The sequence below is a fragment of the Protopterus annectens genome, chromosome 16.part0, assembly GCF_019279795.1.
Source record: "Protopterus annectens isolate FY-2018-M chromosome 16.part0, PAN1.0, whole genome shotgun sequence".
In the NCBI taxonomy this organism is placed as follows: domain Eukaryota; kingdom Metazoa; phylum Chordata; order Ceratodontiformes; family Protopteridae; genus Protopterus; species Protopterus annectens.
The window spans coordinates 219869732-219889468 of NC_056750.1; positions in this window are offsets into that span (position 1 = coordinate 219869732).

Genomic DNA, 19737 nt, shown 5'->3' on the forward strand with positions numbered 1-19737 from the left:
TGGTAGCAACTGACTGTAACAATGCCATAATTGTACCAGTGCTGAAAACACCTGTGCACAGACAAAGAATAACAGTGTAACATCTGGCTACCATCTGGATAGGTTCACAGTTGGGAACTATGCAGACAGACCACCTGCCTTGATAAACTAACAGGTACACACCAATCCTTTAAGTCCAGTAAGATAATATTCACACAATAATACATAATGCTCTCTGTATGTCAGCACCCCCCCCCCACAATTAAAATATACTTGTGTGTTTAGGGTCTACCAAGGATGTAGGTAGGCATACTCAGTACTGGAATTGTCCAGTTGTCCTGAGAACCCTGTGCTAATGTCAGCAATAAAAAAACACAAACCCTGCAGAAGTGAGTACATCAATATGCACAGTATAACAGTTCACAAACAGTTCATGTGCTAAAAGAATACTTCTCAATAACTACTTTTGTATGGCAGTTAATTATATGAGTAGAAAAGAAACTACATAGTCACATAAATGTTGTGTAAGCATTTGTAGGGGTGAGTTAAACTCTACACTGATAGCTCTGTACTGGAAGTGGCAACAGTCAGGTCTGAGTACAACATGTACATCACTGTCTACACCTCTAGCTTCAGATATAAGAAGTGTACCAACCTTCTGACTTACACAACAGTGTCCACAGCAAACAAGTATGGGCCCCACTCTGGAAATCTGAAAGGGCTACGCCTACATACCTTAGCAATTTATAGCATTGGGTTGCTATGACAGTGAGTACTGCAATTACCACACAGCAGGCTGTATGCATTTACCAAATGCTGGGCACCAATTGGTGCAGAGGGCATCACATGCACATGCGCAGATACCTATAAAAGCAGACTGTACTTGCTATCCCCACATGCAATCATTACATTGCACGTGTCAGAGACTATAGAACTCCTGGAGAGTAGTGATAAAAAATATTACTTAATAAAGAAATATTTAATTAAGTAAAAATATATATACTTAATTACTAACTAAAAATATTAATTAAGAAAAAAAAAACTTAATTAATAACCAAAAATAAAACTTAAGTAAAAAAAACCTTACTTAATAAAAAAAAAATTGTAAAAGCATACACAGATGGACCTGAAAGTGACAAACAGGTATGTAACAGATATGTAGTTACCGGCAAGTAGTAGATGTTTATATGAATAGTACTGTACATACTCTGAAACATGCATATGTGGCAGCAGTAGGTATGTATGCACTAATGCCATGCATAACTACTGCCATGGACAAATTATTGTGTAGCTGTGTACAGTGGGACATAAATGTGACATACGTAGCTCAGCATTATATGTCAAACATGTGATCATGTTATCTATGTTCTGTACAGTACTGCGTATAATGGCATTTTGGGGGAGTAGTGCAAACACCTATATAAACTTGGATGTGACAGAGTAAGACATGCATGATAGTCACATAATGTGTAGCTTAGCATTGGCAACTGCTGTACCAGGCTAGTATAGTAATGTAGCATTTGCAGCTATATATACTCCCTGTACTATTACTGTATGCACACATGTGACAACTGTCCATTTTGTAGCAAGGCCCAACAGGTCATCCGTGAGGTGTACGGACTTACAACAGTGTGGACCTTGTGTGTGTATGGCACACACATATGGAGAGATATTTATGTGTCCGATATATTAGCATCTTAACATGTGCATAGAGCAAGGGACATACTGCAACTGTTTGTGAAGGGTGGACATTTATATGTTGGTGCAGGTTGTTATGTGCATATTTATATGTAGGTTATAGTGTGTGGCAAACAAGACAGCATACAGTGCTGGCATATGAAATGTGGTGTTTAAATGCTGTGGGTATGATTTGTTAGGTTTATAGTCTTCCAGACAGGGGGTCCTGCTAAAGATACATGGGCTGAGAATACCTTCTATGCATTCTGCACAAGACTGTGCAATATCATTACATAACTATATCCCTCCCAACCTTTGCATAATTGATATTCCCACCATGAATGGTGGACTGTATATGTGCCTATATGTATATCTATATGTACACCAATGGATGTTCATATGTACGCTCAAGCTCACTGTTGTAAACGTATTGCCATCCCTTTTGTTAAAAACCCTGTACCCATGAACTACCACATAGGTGGTAGTCTACTCAACACCAAAAGTGTGATAGAAGACTACGGGATACAGGTGGACAGTAGTGTCCCTTTTGAAAATCACAGTGCCACACTAGTCATGTAAACTGTGTACGGTCCACATGTCATCAGATAAGGTGTATCATCCATGGAAAAAGAGGTCAGTGTTCCACTCTACTCATCAGTATGTACCTCAGAAGACATCTACAGCAACTGTAGATGCCAGACACATACCTCACAAAGAGTATTACCAGACCCAAACAGATGCCCTATGCAGACTGTCTTACAAAACCACAGCTACACTGTGTCGCATACCACCTACCCAGAGGCAACCTCTGCCTAACATACAAAGCTATGCCAAACCCACAGGTGTTGGACATGCTTCATATAAACAGATTAAAATCCATACAAGCGACACACTGTACTGATCTACACCTTGTAACGTCAAAAAGCAGAACATGCTGGAGTGGTACATTATCATCTCAGACACATACCATACTCTGGAACTAACTCCCTATCAATAGCAAATGAAGGTCCTCATTAGCAGTTGTCATGAATAATCATGATGATTGGATGTGAGATAGGAAACACAACTCGGGATTCACCTCTGTGGCTCTGCATGATAGGGACACATGAACCTAAATTACATGGGTGTTGAAGGGGAGGGTACCATATGTCCAGGCTTCCATAGGCCCTACGGATAATAGCCTATTAGCTACTTAGGACCCAATACACACACGCATGTACTTGTTGCATTACTTGCTATGTGAGGTTGACTGAGTGTGATGGTGAATGTGTAGGTGAATGTGTCACAGTTGTGTATATGTGTGATAGCCTAGTAGGAAACTATTTATATCATAGTATGTAGTATTGTAGCTCTGATCCCAGCAAAAGATATGTATCCTATTGCTAGGCATGAAAAGCAGTATGGCATATGGTGTGACATAGTCCCATAGTGTTGACTGGAGTGTGCCATTGTAGGTTAAAGCAGTACATGTATGCTTATTGATTGTTAACACTAGTGAATACATATCCCATATGAACTTTAGTACTACCTGAAGCTGTAGGCCTAAACAGCACAGTATGGTGTATATCCACATTGCTTGGAAACACTGTTTTGTTTGTTACCTGTAGTCCTCACACATTACATACCTCAGGGATGAGGTTTTGTAGGTGCTGGCACACAGTACTGTATGGTACACAGGTAAAACTCATCTGGGTTGCCATACCTTTGTGTCTTGTAGGTATGTCTGATGTGTGTGTGGGTATGCCTGTAACATGGCCTCGGTGGTATGTGTGTCACAGGATATAACTGCATATCTAGCAACATGCATAGTGTGGTGCAGCAGTATGCCACCTATAGTGATGAATGTGCACATATGTTACTGAGGGGTTTGCTATCAACAAGTAGCGTGGTGTACTGGTAGTACTTTAACTGTATTTTACATTCATTTCAATGGATGACAAATGTCTGTATGCATTAGCTTCATATACACCTCCTGTGGCTAGGTGGTGCATTGTGTCACATACAGTGTGCCATGTACTGTTGTATAGTCTTACATACTGGTTTTACTTTGTTGCTGTGCAGAACATGGTTTGGTATATAGTATGTGCCAGGCACTATCAGGCAGTTGTGGGCTGAGCAGTGATATGTGGTATTAAAAGTGTGTATCTACTGACAGCCAATAGGTTGCTATATATGGCATTTCATTGATGTCTGTACTTTAGAATGTTAAGTGTGCCACATGACTTGCTCACAATTACTGTTTTATTGTCTTTCTGGGACATGTCTCACAATAGAAAACCTGCGCATTCCCCTGAGGAGGAGGAAGTCATCCTAGATGCCCTGATACAACATCACAACCAGCTGTTCTCCAGAACCAGCCAGGATCAGCATGGGCGCACTGCACTGTTGCAGGATGTTGTCCATCAGGTGAATGATGTAGGCATGCATAACCAGACGTAGGAGCAGGTACACCATCACTGCAGTGATTTAATCAGACATGTCCGGCAGCATGTCTCCAATGTCCACAGACAACAGCTTGCCACAGGTGATGGTGCAGCAACACATCCACCCCTCAGCAGAGTGGAAGAGCTGCTCCTCAGCATGGTGGCTCCTGGCCAACCAGTACAACAGACATGTATCACCATGGAGGCCAGAGTCACCCAGCACATCGACTCAGAGCGTGCAGGTAACATGGCATATCTGTAGACTACTGTTAGCCCGATTGTTAGAACATGCATTTATCAGATGTGTACTGTGTATTCAGAAGATGTGGAGCCTGGTGCCATGCAATACTGATAATTTGAAACATAATCTGTATGCCTGTGACTGTCACCTCTTGTACTACTGTAAAATTGCAAACACACAGCAGCAATGCCATAGTTGTTGACACTGACAAACTGTCTCATATCCTTGTATGTCCCTCTGGTGTGATAGCAGGACAGCAGACCCATGCTGGTGAGTGCTCTACATTTAATATAGCATATAACATGTGCATGTCATAGGAGGCCATATACACATGTAAAACACCTACACATAATGCATGCTCTGTATGTTCTCTGTGGGACTATGCACATCCCAGTAACATGAGTAGCTGCCTCAAACACATGCAATACACAGAGCATCCCAAACAATTGTGGTACACTGTAGTGGACATTGTATAGGCAGAGTCAATACACATGCACACTACATACACCATTTTGTCATATGCAGTAAGTGTTAATATGATACACATAGCATATGTAGACACCTGCTGTAAGGTCATACTCCAGTATCCCAATTGTCATCAACACAGCAAACATACTATACCTGAGGGGTAGAGGCCTATCATGGGGCGGTGTGACACACTTCAACACACAACACATTCATGTTAGGCAATGCTCCGTATTGAACACCAACCATGTAACAACTGGCTGTGAAATGGTTAATGTAGCCAAAGTGGTGCAGGTCAGGTACAGCAAGATAGTTGCCAGTGTGGCATACATTAGTGGCCTTGAGTGACCACATGATGCTGCCTGATGATGGCTCATGGTACTACACTACATCCAGTTACAGTAACTATAGTACTACACATAGCATTCATTGCTATACACCTGACAGTTGTGTGCATCCGGCCATGGTATGTATACCTATGAGTGATGGCGCACAGGACATTGGAAAGTGTGTCAGACTTGCACAGCAATGTTGTGTCCATGTACACATTGTGTTCCAGGGTGAGGCCAATCATTGAACAACACACATGCATCAAATACATGTATACTGTTATCAACAAGGACTCTCTACAATTGCACTGCATGCTGTTGAGCAACACACATCCTGTATGCTGACACATGTGATAGGACTCTTTGGCTTGTGATACTGTACTCCACCATCAACCACTAATGAGTATGTTCCGTATTGCTGTTGGTGTGTGTATGTGTATGTGTGTGTGTGTGTGTGTGTGTGTGTGTGTGTGTGTGTGTGTGTGTGTGTGTGTGTGTGTGTGTGTGTGTGTGTGTGTGTCAACTTGACTGAGTATTGTATTTGTGTGCATGTGTTCATGTGTGCATGTGTTCATGTGTGCATGTGTGCATGTGTTCATGTGTGCATGTGTACATATGTGCATGTGTGCATGTGTTCATGTGTTCATGTGTGCATTTGTGCATGTGTTCATGTGTGCATGTGTGCACGTGTTCATGTGTGCATGTGTTCATGTGTTCATGTGGGCATGTGTGCATGTGTGCATATGTGCATGTGTTCGTGTGTGCATGTGTGCATGTGTTTATGTGTGCTAACATCCTGTACAGATGGTAAAGTGTGTTTCCTGTCTCCCTCTCACAGGTGCTGAGGTATTGTTGGATGAGTGCAACAGGGAACCTGAAGTCACTGCCACAAATAGTGGAAATGATGATACATGTGTTGTGGCACAGGCAGGTTTGACAGGGTCTGTCGTTGGTCCACCAATCAACAGTACACAGCTTTCCACCCCATCTATGCGCACATTCATACTGCCAATACATCCCTCAACACCAATGGCCTTAGCTGAGGAACAGCATACAGTAGGCATTGACCAGGATAGTTTGGTATCTATGGCACATGCAACCCCACACAGCAGCCATACCCAGACACCTGGAACGGTACCACATAGGCATATGTCCAGGGGTTCTCATGGGAGCACTGCTGGTTGTAATGCCCCTGGCAGACATGCCCCCACAGGTCTCACAACCTCATGTATGTTCCAGGCTGTAATGTAGGCACAGGCACATATGGAACGGTACACCAGGCATGGACTAAGGACGCAGAGGGCTCATAACACTGCTATCAATGATAGTATCCGTGACCTTGCCGGTGCCATCTGTAATTACACCGAGGTCATTGATAGACGTTGGGGGGAAACACTAGATGTCCTCCGCAATGTAATGTCCATGTGCCAGGACAGTGCAGGACGGCTGAGCCGTCGACGTGGATGTATGCCAGCAACATCATCAGCTGGCAGTCATCGTGGATGACACACAAGTCCCAGCCGCTCCCATAGTGGCAGTACCAGCCCCAGCAATGTTGGGGCCGGGCTGTCAATAGACCGTCCTAGACAACCACATGCATGTGGGTCTGGCCAGTCCCAGCAGGGACATGGCACCAGTCAACATCCCTCTGCCTCTGACAATAGTACCCAGTCTGGCTTAGTACCCGATACTGTCTGTGGCACCTCTGCCAAGCACAGGTACTGTGTCTGTGGCCGGAGACAGTGATCTGTACAGCCTGGCAGGTACAGTCTGTGGCTGTTCCACAGCCTCCCATATTTGGCAGCCACAAAGTGGAACTGTGTGCATGCAGACACACACACATAAACCAAACACCTAGGATTAACACATACACACACACATTACGTCAACACTGACCCATACTGTACTGTTGTCCCTCACACACACACACACACACACACACACACACACACACACACACACACACACACACACACACACACACAGACATACATGTCGATTGGATGGGTCATGGTCGGCTCTGGCAAACCAATAACACACCCTGTGCATATGATAAAACTGTGCCACCTCCTGTCATCTGTGACATTGATGCAGGAACAGGCTAACATGGTGCTGATGCACAGGGTGACCTAATAGCAGTGTAGCAATGTTAGCATGTTGTCAACAGTAAAGTGTAATGATATCTTTGTAGGTATATCTGAGCAGGCATGATGCATTAAAGCTATGATTATCAATGTAGTATTGTTTACACCAGTGTTAATTCCAAACATGGATTGTCCGCCCATGTGTCACTTAGCTGATGTGTGTGGTACTGGCAGCATGTGTTGGTGAATGGACGGTACGTGTGTGATGTGTGCAGTAAAGATTTGCAGGTGTACATTTGTGAACATGGTGGAGGTGCACTGTCTGCATGTACATGCATGGTGGACACATGGGAAGGGTGACATGCCCTGTATTACACAGTGTTAACACTTCATATTTCCTATTGGTGGCCAGTATGCATTTTACTACACATATGTTACATCTTGGGTAGACATGTGTGTATGACATGGTTTGACACTATGCTGTGGGTGATACTGTTAATATCGGTCATTGGTTTGCATTCTGGTAGTATACATAACCTCAACAGCCTGATTTTAACCAATCGTTAGATGATGTCTTGACAACTGACACACAGATGTAGGATACACAGTAGCATTTGAATCCTTCCGGTACTATACTATACCAGTAACCAGTGGTATTGACCACCACACATTCCTGTGACCACTCCTGTTTGGCATGTAGCCATCCTAGGTACAAGCAAACACACTAAGGATATGTCCGCCCACATCTGGTAATGCATACAGTGGTGTACAATGCATTCTCCGGATGAGACACTTATCCTCCACAAGGGTATCATACAGACAGATACCTGTTGACCAACCCATGCTGTGAAGCTATAAGCCAACTATAGCATAGTCATTCACATTTAATATACATAGTATCCTGACAGTACCACATTGGTAGTAGCCCACAACATGTAGCAGGGGTACTGATGTGTACATGCAGCCACATGTGATGTCATCTGTCCTTTGGTATTCACATTTCCAAAGGTATGCTGATGTCCCTCAGTGTATCACATAAGCAATAAGGGGTCTCTATGCATATCCACGGAGTTGTTGTACACCTAAAATGAATGCCCATTATTGATAGACTGTGTTGTGTTTGAACATGTCTGAAATATACCCCAGGTATGAACCCTCACTCACACTATTCTATAGAAACTGTCATGGGTGTGTGTGACACAGATGACCTAGGCCACAGATCACTACCATGGCTGGCCTAGTCACATACATACATATGTGACCTAAGGTCTGAGAAGCAGCAGCAAAAACTGTCAGTGGTAACAGATGCATTTGTGTAGAACGCAGGCTTCACACCTATGAACTAATTGAGGTCACATGTACATATATGTCTTTGCCACACAGTTACCAATTGAGGTCACATGTACATATATGTATTTGCCACACAGATACCTGAAGTGTGCGATGCACATACTGTTGTTTTACTGATATGTCATACAGTAGTAAAAGCAAAACCCACAGCACGTTGATCAACAGTGTCACGCACACACACTTAGAAAGTGCAGGATTCAAGCCCCTACCTAACTATGTTACGATACTAAAGAGATACACATTAACACGGCGCGCTATATGATTTACTGGGAATTTTCATTTCCACTGCTGTATTTGTGGGATTCTGACATCATCAGACTTGCCAAAGAGGAATTTACCTCTTTTAATGTGTTTTCCCAGTCTCCAAAAAGGGCACTCCTCTCAAAGGAAATAATACACACACCTACACCCCCATATACACTCAGCAATTGCAGGATTCAAACCCCTACTTAACTATATTTTGATACTAGAGAAATATGCATTAACACAACGCGCTATATGCTTTATTGGGGAATTCCATTTCCACTGTTTTATTTGTGAGACACTGACATCATCAGACTTGCCAAAGTGGAATCTACTTCTTTTAATGTGTTCCTAGTCTCCAAAAAGGGCACTCCTATCAAAGGAAATCACACACTCAGCAATTGCAGGATTCAGACCCCTACCTAACTATGTTATGATATTAGAAAGATACGCATTAACACAACGTGCTATATGCTTTACTGAGAGGTTCTTTTTCTCCTGCTATATTTGTAGGATGCTGATATCATCAGACTGGACAGGGTAATGTGTGTGCACTTTGTTTTATGCAATCCCAGGAATGAACCATGTGGGTCAGCAGGTGTTAACAGCTTGAACAGGACTCCACAATTCTTAGCTTGCGTGATCTATCTGTGGACAAATTGCCATTCCTTCATATGACAATACATATTTATGTACAGATTGTTGATTTTGTGGATACGACATGTGTCTGGGATGTTGATAAAGGGCTATTCAAAGTCTATGTGCGACGTGTGTAGCTCCTTTCAGTGATGAATGTCCTGGGTGGCTGCCTTGCAAACAGTCTAGCAGGTTTGGGAACCATGATCTGCCCATGAACATACCAAAGTTAGTAGGGTTGTGTGTTTGTCAGCTTCCAATAGCTCTGTTTATGACTTCAATCATGATGGACTCCATGGCCTTGCAGATCAGACTTCATAGGCTTATAGGACTATAGTTCCCATGGTCTGTTGTGCACCAACACTTGCGGGGTGTGGCATATGTTGCTGTAACACATTCAACAGTTTCAGATCCTGTAGAGAGGGTGTGTTTCAACAGACTGTTCAGGTGCAGGGTCTGTTTGTTCTGTAGTTCACTTATGACACATAAAGGGAAACAATGTAATCCAATTGATGCCATGTTTTTGGCTTTGGGAGGAGCTGTTTATCCATTCTACATGTGATATCTCCTGGTATGATGATAGGGCCTTTTGTCAGTGGGAGGTGGGTATGTATGTATGGGCCTGTCTGACAGGATGTCGGCATTGTCAGTCAGGTACAGTTGGCCCTGACTCAGGACATATATGATTGTACATTACTATTTATGACATAGCTGAAGGAAGTGTCATTGTTCTGTCTGGACTCCTTCGCAGATAATCTTTCCAAAACACCGACAAACCTGAGCACTAAACCTCTGTTATACTCTTTTACACACTTAACACCCTACTGATCCTTTGTGATCAGTCAACAGAGTATTTCATCATAATATCCTGGCATGTCCAAAGGTCGGTTTTGTGTGTACTCTCCAGTCCAGCTGGTGAATATTGGAATTTTGACGCAATGTTACAACTGCCTTATGTACACAGACAACCCTCTCCTCCTCCCAATAAACTCAGATATATGTGAGAAATGCAACTATATAGACAAACAGGAGGCTGACCTCTCTCGACCCATGACTGGCACAGTCTATCAGGTGGTGAAGGTAACCACACACACCACAAATCCAGTCTCACATAGACCTATAGCGACAGCAAACAAAATACATTACCACACAAAAACATACTCAGAGGCTCTAAATAAAATCTGCCTAAGCAGCAGAGACCTCCAAAGCAGACACACAAACAACTGCTACCTCACAACAATACCCACATATCACATAGTTCACAAAGTCAGTGTGCCACACAGTCACTGCCCTTAGGGCTAAACAACACATCTAATACACTTGTAATAGGTGACTCTTATTGTCAGACACACTGACATCCCACTCACCAGGCTGAACAAGAAGAAGGTCACTTTGAACTGTCTGTCGGGTGCCAGGATCTGCCACATAACACATGCACTCAGGTCACTCCAAAGCAAGTACAAATATGGCTCCATCATTGTCCATGCTGGTGTGAATGACCTCAGACGTTCTTCCCTGGACTACATGACAAGAGACATAGAGGAGCTCTCTGATCATGTAGCCCAGGCCAGTATGACCCTGATCTTGTGCAGCATCTTACCCTCACCAAGAATGATGTCACAGTATACAGACAGACCAATCAATTTTAACAGTTGGCTAACATATTGGTATCATTCAAAGGGGATCCAGTGTCTGTCAGCCTCAGATGACATGCTCGACATGCCACATAGCTTCGCTATGGATGGCTTGCACCTGTCACCCCTGGACTTTCAAATACTGGCTAAGGCTCTTGCCACCCCCATAGTGCCTTTTTAAGCAAGGCTCAAAAGACAAACCCACCTCCATAGACGATACAAGGTAAAAGAAACTAAGGGTAATGCTGCTCAACACCAGATGTCTAACCCTCAAAATGCACGCACTCATGACTCTCCTCAGTATGGAGAATGTCGATATCTGTGCAGTAACAGCCACCTGGTTCAGGCTCCCGAAAGTACCCCAGCACTACCAGGTTATACTTCATACCATGCTTTTCGGCAACAAGACTCGGACCGACCAACAAAAATAGGGGGAGTATCCATATACATCACAGATACACATACCTCCAGGTTAGTAGCACTGCACGAAGCATCTGAGAACATACATGTGCAACTAACAGTGGGAAAAACTGCCTTTCAGTTTGTAGCCTGCTACAGACCACCCTCCCAAACTCAGGAACCCCACTTGGCTTTCCTGGGAACACTGGAGAATACGAAGGTCTCTCCAAACACCATAATATTGGGTGACTTCAACTACCCAAACATTGACTGGGAATACTACTCAAGCCCCAACTCCCTCACCCAACGGTTGCTAGAATTTATAAACTCAAATGCCAGGGCACAACTGGTCACTACACCCACAAGAGGGGAAAACATATTGGACCTGATCATCACCAACATGGGGACTCTATGTTCCACACCAGAGGTATATCCCTCATTGGTAAGGTCAGACAATACATTTATCTCACTGGACATCCATATCCCGTCCCCACCCCCATCCTAGGTAATCTGGGTGAAGAACTTCTCAAAAGCAAATGTCACACTTCTTCAGACTGAGGTGGTATCCTTCACAGACCCTGGGACAGTGGTAAATACGGCTCAGACCTCTGAATCCTTTACAAACGCATTCTATGGACACCTACTGGAATGCATGGATCATGCTATCCCAAATAACAACAAGACTCACTCCTCCAAAGGCAGGGGAGCTGTCTGGTGGACCCCAGCCATAAATAGCTATACAACAAAAGGAGGTGGCTACTACATGATAGAGCACAATCCCAAAAAGGGAAGGCATCTCTGATCAGTACTAGCAAGAAGCTACGATCACTCATGAGTTCATCTAAGGCCCGCTTCTAAAGGAATATTGCACCAGACACTAAGGACAATCACAAGGCCTTCTTTAGTTATGTCAAGAACCTGGGTGGAAACTCCCAGATATGCTGTGAGTTACTGCATAATGACAAAACATACACTGAACCCACAGACATTGCCAACATCCTGGCAAACAGGTTCAGTGCAAATGTCTCCCCCCATCCCCCCTAAAGAGCAAATGTCCATCCCAACACAGTGTAGCCTCCCTGGCATCACAGATGAACAGGTGAGTGCTGCCCTCTCCAAGGCAGGCAACACAGCATCAGTGGGACTGGACAGTGTCCCGGCCTGTGTCTTACACGAGCTTCATGACGAACGTAACCATCACATTAAGTCACTGTTCAATATCAGACTTACTACAGGATATGTACCCAAGGAATGGCGTACAGCAACAGTGGTCCCGCTCCACAAAGGTGGCGCCACAACGGACTCCAGACACTATTGCCCTATAAGCCTAACTAGCCTGGTCTGCAAAGCTATGGAGCGTATCATCATGGAAGTCATACACAAAGACATCGGGAACCTACAGATACTGGATCCTACCCAATTCGGCTTTGTTGTGGGCAGATCTTGCCTTTTGAACCTGGTCAACTTCTTTAAACAGTTACTAGGTCCATAGACATAGGGAAGGTAGCCCACACAGCCTACCTGGACCTCGCAAAACCCTTCAACACAATACCCCACTCCGGCATTATACATAAGCTCACCAGCTTCGATATTGACACATATGTCACAAGATGGATTGCTAACTGGATCAGGGATAGCACCCACATGGTCAGTACTGCAGGTGCCATGTCTGACTCTACACCAGTTACACGTGGCATCCCACAAGGCTTAGTCCTGGGACCTCTCTTGTTCAGTATATATTTCTCTGACATACAGGCTAACACAGGAGGAATATGGCTGACCATGTTCGCAGATGACTGCAAACTGAGTTACATAATCGACTCTCCAGCTGGCACAAGCATCCTCCAAAAGGGTCTCACAGAGATGGATAACTGGTGCCAGAGCCATGGCCTACAGCTAAATGCCATTAGATGCATAGTCATCCCCTTTGGGAATAACAACGTGCCCACCCATTACCACATAGGTGGGAATCCATTAAGTATGGTAGGAGTTATTAGGGATTTGGGGACACGAGTAGTTAGTAATCTCACCATTGCCAATCACGTTGCCAAAGTGGTTAGACAGACCTTCTATATAGCCCACCTTATCCCAAAAGGTTTCACATCTAGATCAAGTGAGGTCATTGTGCCCCTATACTCATCAGGTCCATGATTGGATACAATGCCCCATTTGGGATGTACCTTACTCGACACCTGCAGCAACTGTAATGGCCACAAAAGTACCTCACCAAGTAGATCTAGGGACTCACACAGATGCCCTGCGCAGTTCAGCTAAAGTAACTCCAGCTCTACTCAGTCACTTACCGCCTACTCAGATGCGATCTGTGCCTGTTGTTTAAAGTCATGTCCAACCCAGAATTAATGGACATGCTCCACCTCAGGATATCTGAATCCCTTAGAACTACACGCTCCAGGGACGTAAACCTCAGCACAGATATTAATTGGACATGCTGGAGGGACAGATTCTTATCCCAGAGGCTCCCCTCACTCTGGAATGAGATCCCAGTCCCGCATTGGCAGAGCCCCCCACTGACCACCTACAGGAGACATCTTGATGAGTGGATGGGTGATTGTATGTTTACCCCTGGGATCTCTTCTGGGTCCCTGCTAGACAGAGGCACAATAAACTGAACGTAAAAGGGCTTTCTTGTGTGACCTACTATTCATAGGCACAGTCTACTAATCTAACAGGGTTGCGAAAGCCAAACACACTCTGGCTAGGCTTATAAATGCCCTAGGGCAGATAGCCTAGTATCAACCTATGAACCTATGGTAATGTTCGAGATGCACATTGTTTATTGATGACACTGATTGCAGGTTTTTATCTTCTTTGCTTTCCCACTTTATATGAACAGCCTAAGTATCTGCAGAACATATTTGGTTATGACATGGCTTCACTAGATTATATATGTGTCTGTTGTCATATAACTGTGTGCACAAGGTGGATTGGTGAATAGTGAGAGGTTCCTGGGTTAACACATGCAACTGCCGGATATGTGTGGCCCACTGCTGTTCTCAGACATGGCCTAAGTGTGTGAGCATGCCCAGTTTGGCCTTTCAGTGTTTTATTGCCTGACATTTGTCTCATTTATTCAAGTGTGTGAGCATGCCCAGTGTGACCTTTCAGTATGTTGCTGTCTGAGGTCCACTACATTTGTTGATGTGTGTGAACATGACCAATATTAACATTTATACTATATGTGGGTTGAAAATCAGGTTCTATTCTTATTGCAGGACTCACCTTTGTGTCATAACTCGACAGGGATTATGCTGAGCCTGCAGGGTTTCCATGAGATACTTTGCATAGACTTATCAACATTTCTTCATACAGGCTGACCACTGAAATACTATCATGGTTTAGTGGTTCAGTACTATGACTATAATGCACAGTATCCTGGGTTCGAGGCCTCTCACTGCTTTATATTTCATACTGAGCAGACCAGACTGCTTAAGGGCCAGTAGAGCAAATATGAGCATGTTGGCTTTTGTTCAGCTATGCCCAACTTAGACCAAGCTTGTCCAACATTGCTCAGTGTTAACCAGCATTGCTGAACGTTGCCCAATATTGTTCAGCATTGACCACAGTTGTGCTAGTTAGTGTGTGCAATTTTGTTTACATATACTAAATGGTGGTAAAAGCTGTTTAGCACTGCTTTATATTGCTTAAGACATGGTAATCATGCCTCAGGTGGTGCTGCAGGGCTGCCTATGTCGGATGCACATACTACACTCCCTATACATGTTTGAAGACAGGTAGTGTCAAGTTAGGCATCCCTTTTACTATATGTGCATGTCAGAGAGAAATATCATTTCCAGGGTTCCTACTGAGCCAGTGCATGTGCTATGTGTTGCCTCTTTGCCAAGGCCAAAGCATACTGGGCACGCCTACTTCTGCCTACTGGGGCAGGCTCAGGTTGTTCCTCCTCCAAGTCACGGTCTGCCTGTGATGGCATTGGCAATGGGGGGGGGGCTGTTTGGCCCGGGCCTATGCTGCTCCTGCTGCAGCTGTTTTCACAGGATCATATTATGTAGCATAGCACATACCATGACAATTTGGGTACATGTAGTTGGTGAGTACTGCAAGGCTCCACCAGATGTGTCCAGGCAACGGAACCATGACTTGAGCAGCCCAAACACATGCTTGATTACATTTCGTGTATGTGCATGTGTCTCATTATGGCATTCCTGTTCAGGTGTGTGTGCATTTCTGATGGGAGTCATCAGCCATGGCTCCAGTGCATAGCCAGCATCCCCCACTAGGTGACCATGAGGGATGTCCCCATTGGCAAATGTCTGGTACAGCTGTGTCAGATGCCAGATATAGGAATCATGGTAGCTTCCAGGGCAGCCAACACACACATTCAGTATTATGCCCTGGGCATCACACACAACCTGGCAGTTGATAGAGGGGAAGCCCTTGCGGTTAAAGTAGACCCTGCCCCGCTCACCAGCTGGTGCTTTGATGCATATGTGCATGCAGTCTATTGCACCCACTACCTCAGGGTATTCTGCTATTTGCTGGAAGAGATGCATATTGCTGGCCAATACCTCATGGGAATTGGGGAAATATACATGATCACCGACATGTGCTGACATGGCATCCAGGAACTGGTGCAGTACCCTGGATGCTGATGCCTGTGATATCCCCATCATATCACCAGTTGGTCTCTGGAAGGTACCTGTTGCTAATATTCTTAGGCCAACACATACCTTGGTTTCCACTGGGATGGGTTCCCCTCTGCTGGTTCTGTGTGTGAGGCGTGGCCTGCATAGCTCAACAATTTGCTGCATGAGGTCTCTGTCCACTCTATAGCGCTCCACTATCTCCAGCTCATGTAGCCCCTGATAGGTTACCCTAGGCCTGTACACTCTTCTCCATCTCCTCCCTGTGGGTTGTCCAGCAGCATTTGCATTGTCACCACCCTCAACATGTTGCATATGTTGCCTTATAACAGCAATGGCAGCCCCTAACATTTCTTTGTCTCAGTAAAGCTTTTTCAGTTTTCACTTCTATTAGCTTACTGCAGCATTGCAGTGTCTCTGAGAGAAACATAGTGGAATGTTGTTTGCAGAGTTTTAAGTGCTGGGCTGGGCTAGTGTACTGCCTGTGTAATTGCCTGATTCTGATTGTTTTCACCTGCTAGCTCTGCTAGTACTCCCTGGTTAACTTCCTACTATTTGTTGTGCTTCTTTTTCCCTTTCTGTTTCCTCAGGCGGGCAGCGCCACGCACACAAGCGCAAACACGCACACACCAGCTCACACGCGCGCACACATGCCTACATGGACTAAAACTTGCTTATTCTTGCTAAAATGCACGCACACAGGCGCAAACGCGCTTACACAACTTTAAACAACCTTAGACATGCTTACTCTGACTTAAACGTGCGCACACAGGTGCACACGCGTGCCCACAGTCTTACTCAGATGTGCGGGCGCGCACCCGCGCGAAACACGTTGCAAGCACTTCTGCAAGAAACTTTAGTGTTATCCACAGCATACACCTTCAATTTCTTTCTTGCTTTTAGCTAGGGTACCTGTTGACACACCTCTTCCAGTGATGAGTAACTGACAGCAAACACATGCCACTCTGCTCCAATGAGCTTCACTTCTTTCATACATACCCCCCCCTCATGATGTCACCTATCTTCTACTCTGATACTCCCCTTATCCTACTCCTACACTCCACTGACTGTGCTCGTTTGCTATGTAAACTTGGGATTCACTATCCTTACCCTCATTTGCATAGGATTGCCTACTAAGCTTGGTTACATCTCCTAGACTGAGCTTCCCCCCTTAGCAACCTCTACTCGGTAGCCATGATGTATTCAGCCTGCCATTCCCTTGCATTGTAAATTAAGAATTACAATAAAATCCACATTTGTGGATTTTAATTATTGGTTTCTGATTTTTAAAGTGCAGCGCGTTTGCGTGGCGCTGCTCTACACTTAAACTTCGGAGATCGGGATAAAAAAATTATTTTATTTTTATTTTGCATCGGTGAACATTGTCAATGGCCGTATTTTTGGCCATTGGCATGCTTCCTCAACTGGATGCATCCTTTTTTTGGAGCTGTCACGGCTCCGTTTTGCTATTTGCAGAACGGTACTCAGTTGTCAACAGAGTACATTTCTGCAAATAACACTACTCTTACTCGGAGAGGTTCGGGTTTCCCGGATCGCAAATTTACTTCATTTGCATAGCTTTCACCTGCAATTGAGGTAATTTGCATATCCTAGCCCTGTCCGTGTAAGAGTCGTTTTAGGAGCTCTGTTGCATGCCCCTACCGGCTGTTCCTGGATCGCTCGGCAGACATGTTGGTTGCATGGAGTCTTACTCTACTCTTAGACTCCATGCAAGCCTTCGTGAATCCAGCCCTGTATCATCAAAGCATTTTATAACACTAAAGAGATTTACACAGACACGTTTCAAATATGAAATAATAAAATCCACAGAATAATAGATTAGTACTAGGCTAACTGCCCTTTTGGGCCATTTTCAGCCTATTCAGCTATCCCATAATAGAATCAAACTCTGCACCTTGTGTTTGTAAGATAAACACCTTAACCATTACGCCAACCTCCCACTCATTATTCCTGAAATGATATTATGAAGTCACTATTTTTTACCTGCAACATTACTGACACAAAAGAATAGTTTTTCCTTTTTTATAACATGAAACATGTCTAGAAAACAGAAAGCCAAATCACTTGCTTCAAATGTCAAGTCTACAAAGGGTCAGTTTATAAATGTATAAATGTATAAATGACCTAATGTCTGAAACTTTAAAGCCTAATAGCTTATCCAATTTATTCCGCAACATGCACCTGTTCATAAACATTCCAGCACAGATTTGCAGTCTCACAGAGGGTTGAGGAGTAAGCCTTCCTATCACAGGAGAAAATGTTACCAATAGACTTGAGTACACATTTTTGAAGAATTAGAAGCCTTCTTTGACTCTGATTTCTTTATCCTGGCTTCTTTTATCAGCAATTATTTGTGCCACATTATTGGAGTCAATAGTAGAGGAAATGACCTCCTTTTAGCTATTACACCTCATGTTAGGTGCAACAATCAAGCTGTCAAACTGTAACTTCTAGACAGAAATGTTTGGATCTGAATGGTTATGGGATAAGATGTAGGCTTCTTTATTTATGCCTATTTAAGCTTTTCTCTCCATTAAAGTTTTTTTTTTGGGGGGGGCAAGCCTCCCATACCCCTAAACCTGTGTATACCATGTCCGAGACTGCCATACCTCAAAGAAAAGATATTCTAAGAAATAACAATCTTGGATAAAGTCTGCATTTTCACTCATTCAGTCTCAATATTCCAGGACTCACAATAATGAGTCTTGGACTATAGAAAGCTTACCCAACACCATCTTCAGTGGGATGTTTTCTAGTGTGTGTCCTACATTTTAAATTAAAGGCATGGGATTGAAAATGTCACAGGCAGAAGGATACTGAGTATAAACTGACATTTCATACTGTGGTGTTGCCCTGGCTGAATGAAAAGTGTCTGGAGGAGTATGAGGACCCAACTGATGCTTTGTACTACAAGCTAACAGGGCTGATGGACATTAATGAGTCCATATCCAGCTTCTTGGTACAGAAGGATAAAGTCCGGGGTGTGACTCAGACAACCCAGCTTCAGTTAGTAGCCCAGGGCCTGGAGTAGCTAATGAGAGAAGGGTGAAGAAGAGTGGCTGATGCCTGCTCATCATTCATAGTGGCTAACACCTAGAGACGTAGGTGCCAAAACCATAGCGCGAGGGGGAGGGAGCACCCCCCCTCTTTTACAGCTGCAAGACTTGTAAATGCGCACAAGACCTGCAATGCATGCACGCAACCTAATGTGAATTTAAATTTAAACACAAAAATGCATGGTTCCTGCCTACCAGACTCAACACCACTTAAGGCTGCTGGTGGACTCAACCTCACGGTAAGCTTAAGGCTGCTGGTGTTTTGAAGCTGCTCTGTTCTGCTTATTTTATGAAGCTGGCTGCTCTGTTCTGCTTATTTTATGAAGCTGCTCCGTTCTGCTTATTTTATGAAGCTGGTGCTCTATTCTTCTTATTTTATGAAGCTGGTGCTAAGGACAGCTGTAAACATGTCTACCAGATGTTGAGTGTATGCAGTTACCAAGTGTATGAGAAATCTCTACCTTGCTGTTTCTTCATGATTCTTCCAAACATCTCATGTTAAGCTGAAAATAGTCATCTACCCCTTTAAAAAATTAGCTTAAACTGTAATAAAAGCATGTACGTCTTAAGTGGCTCCT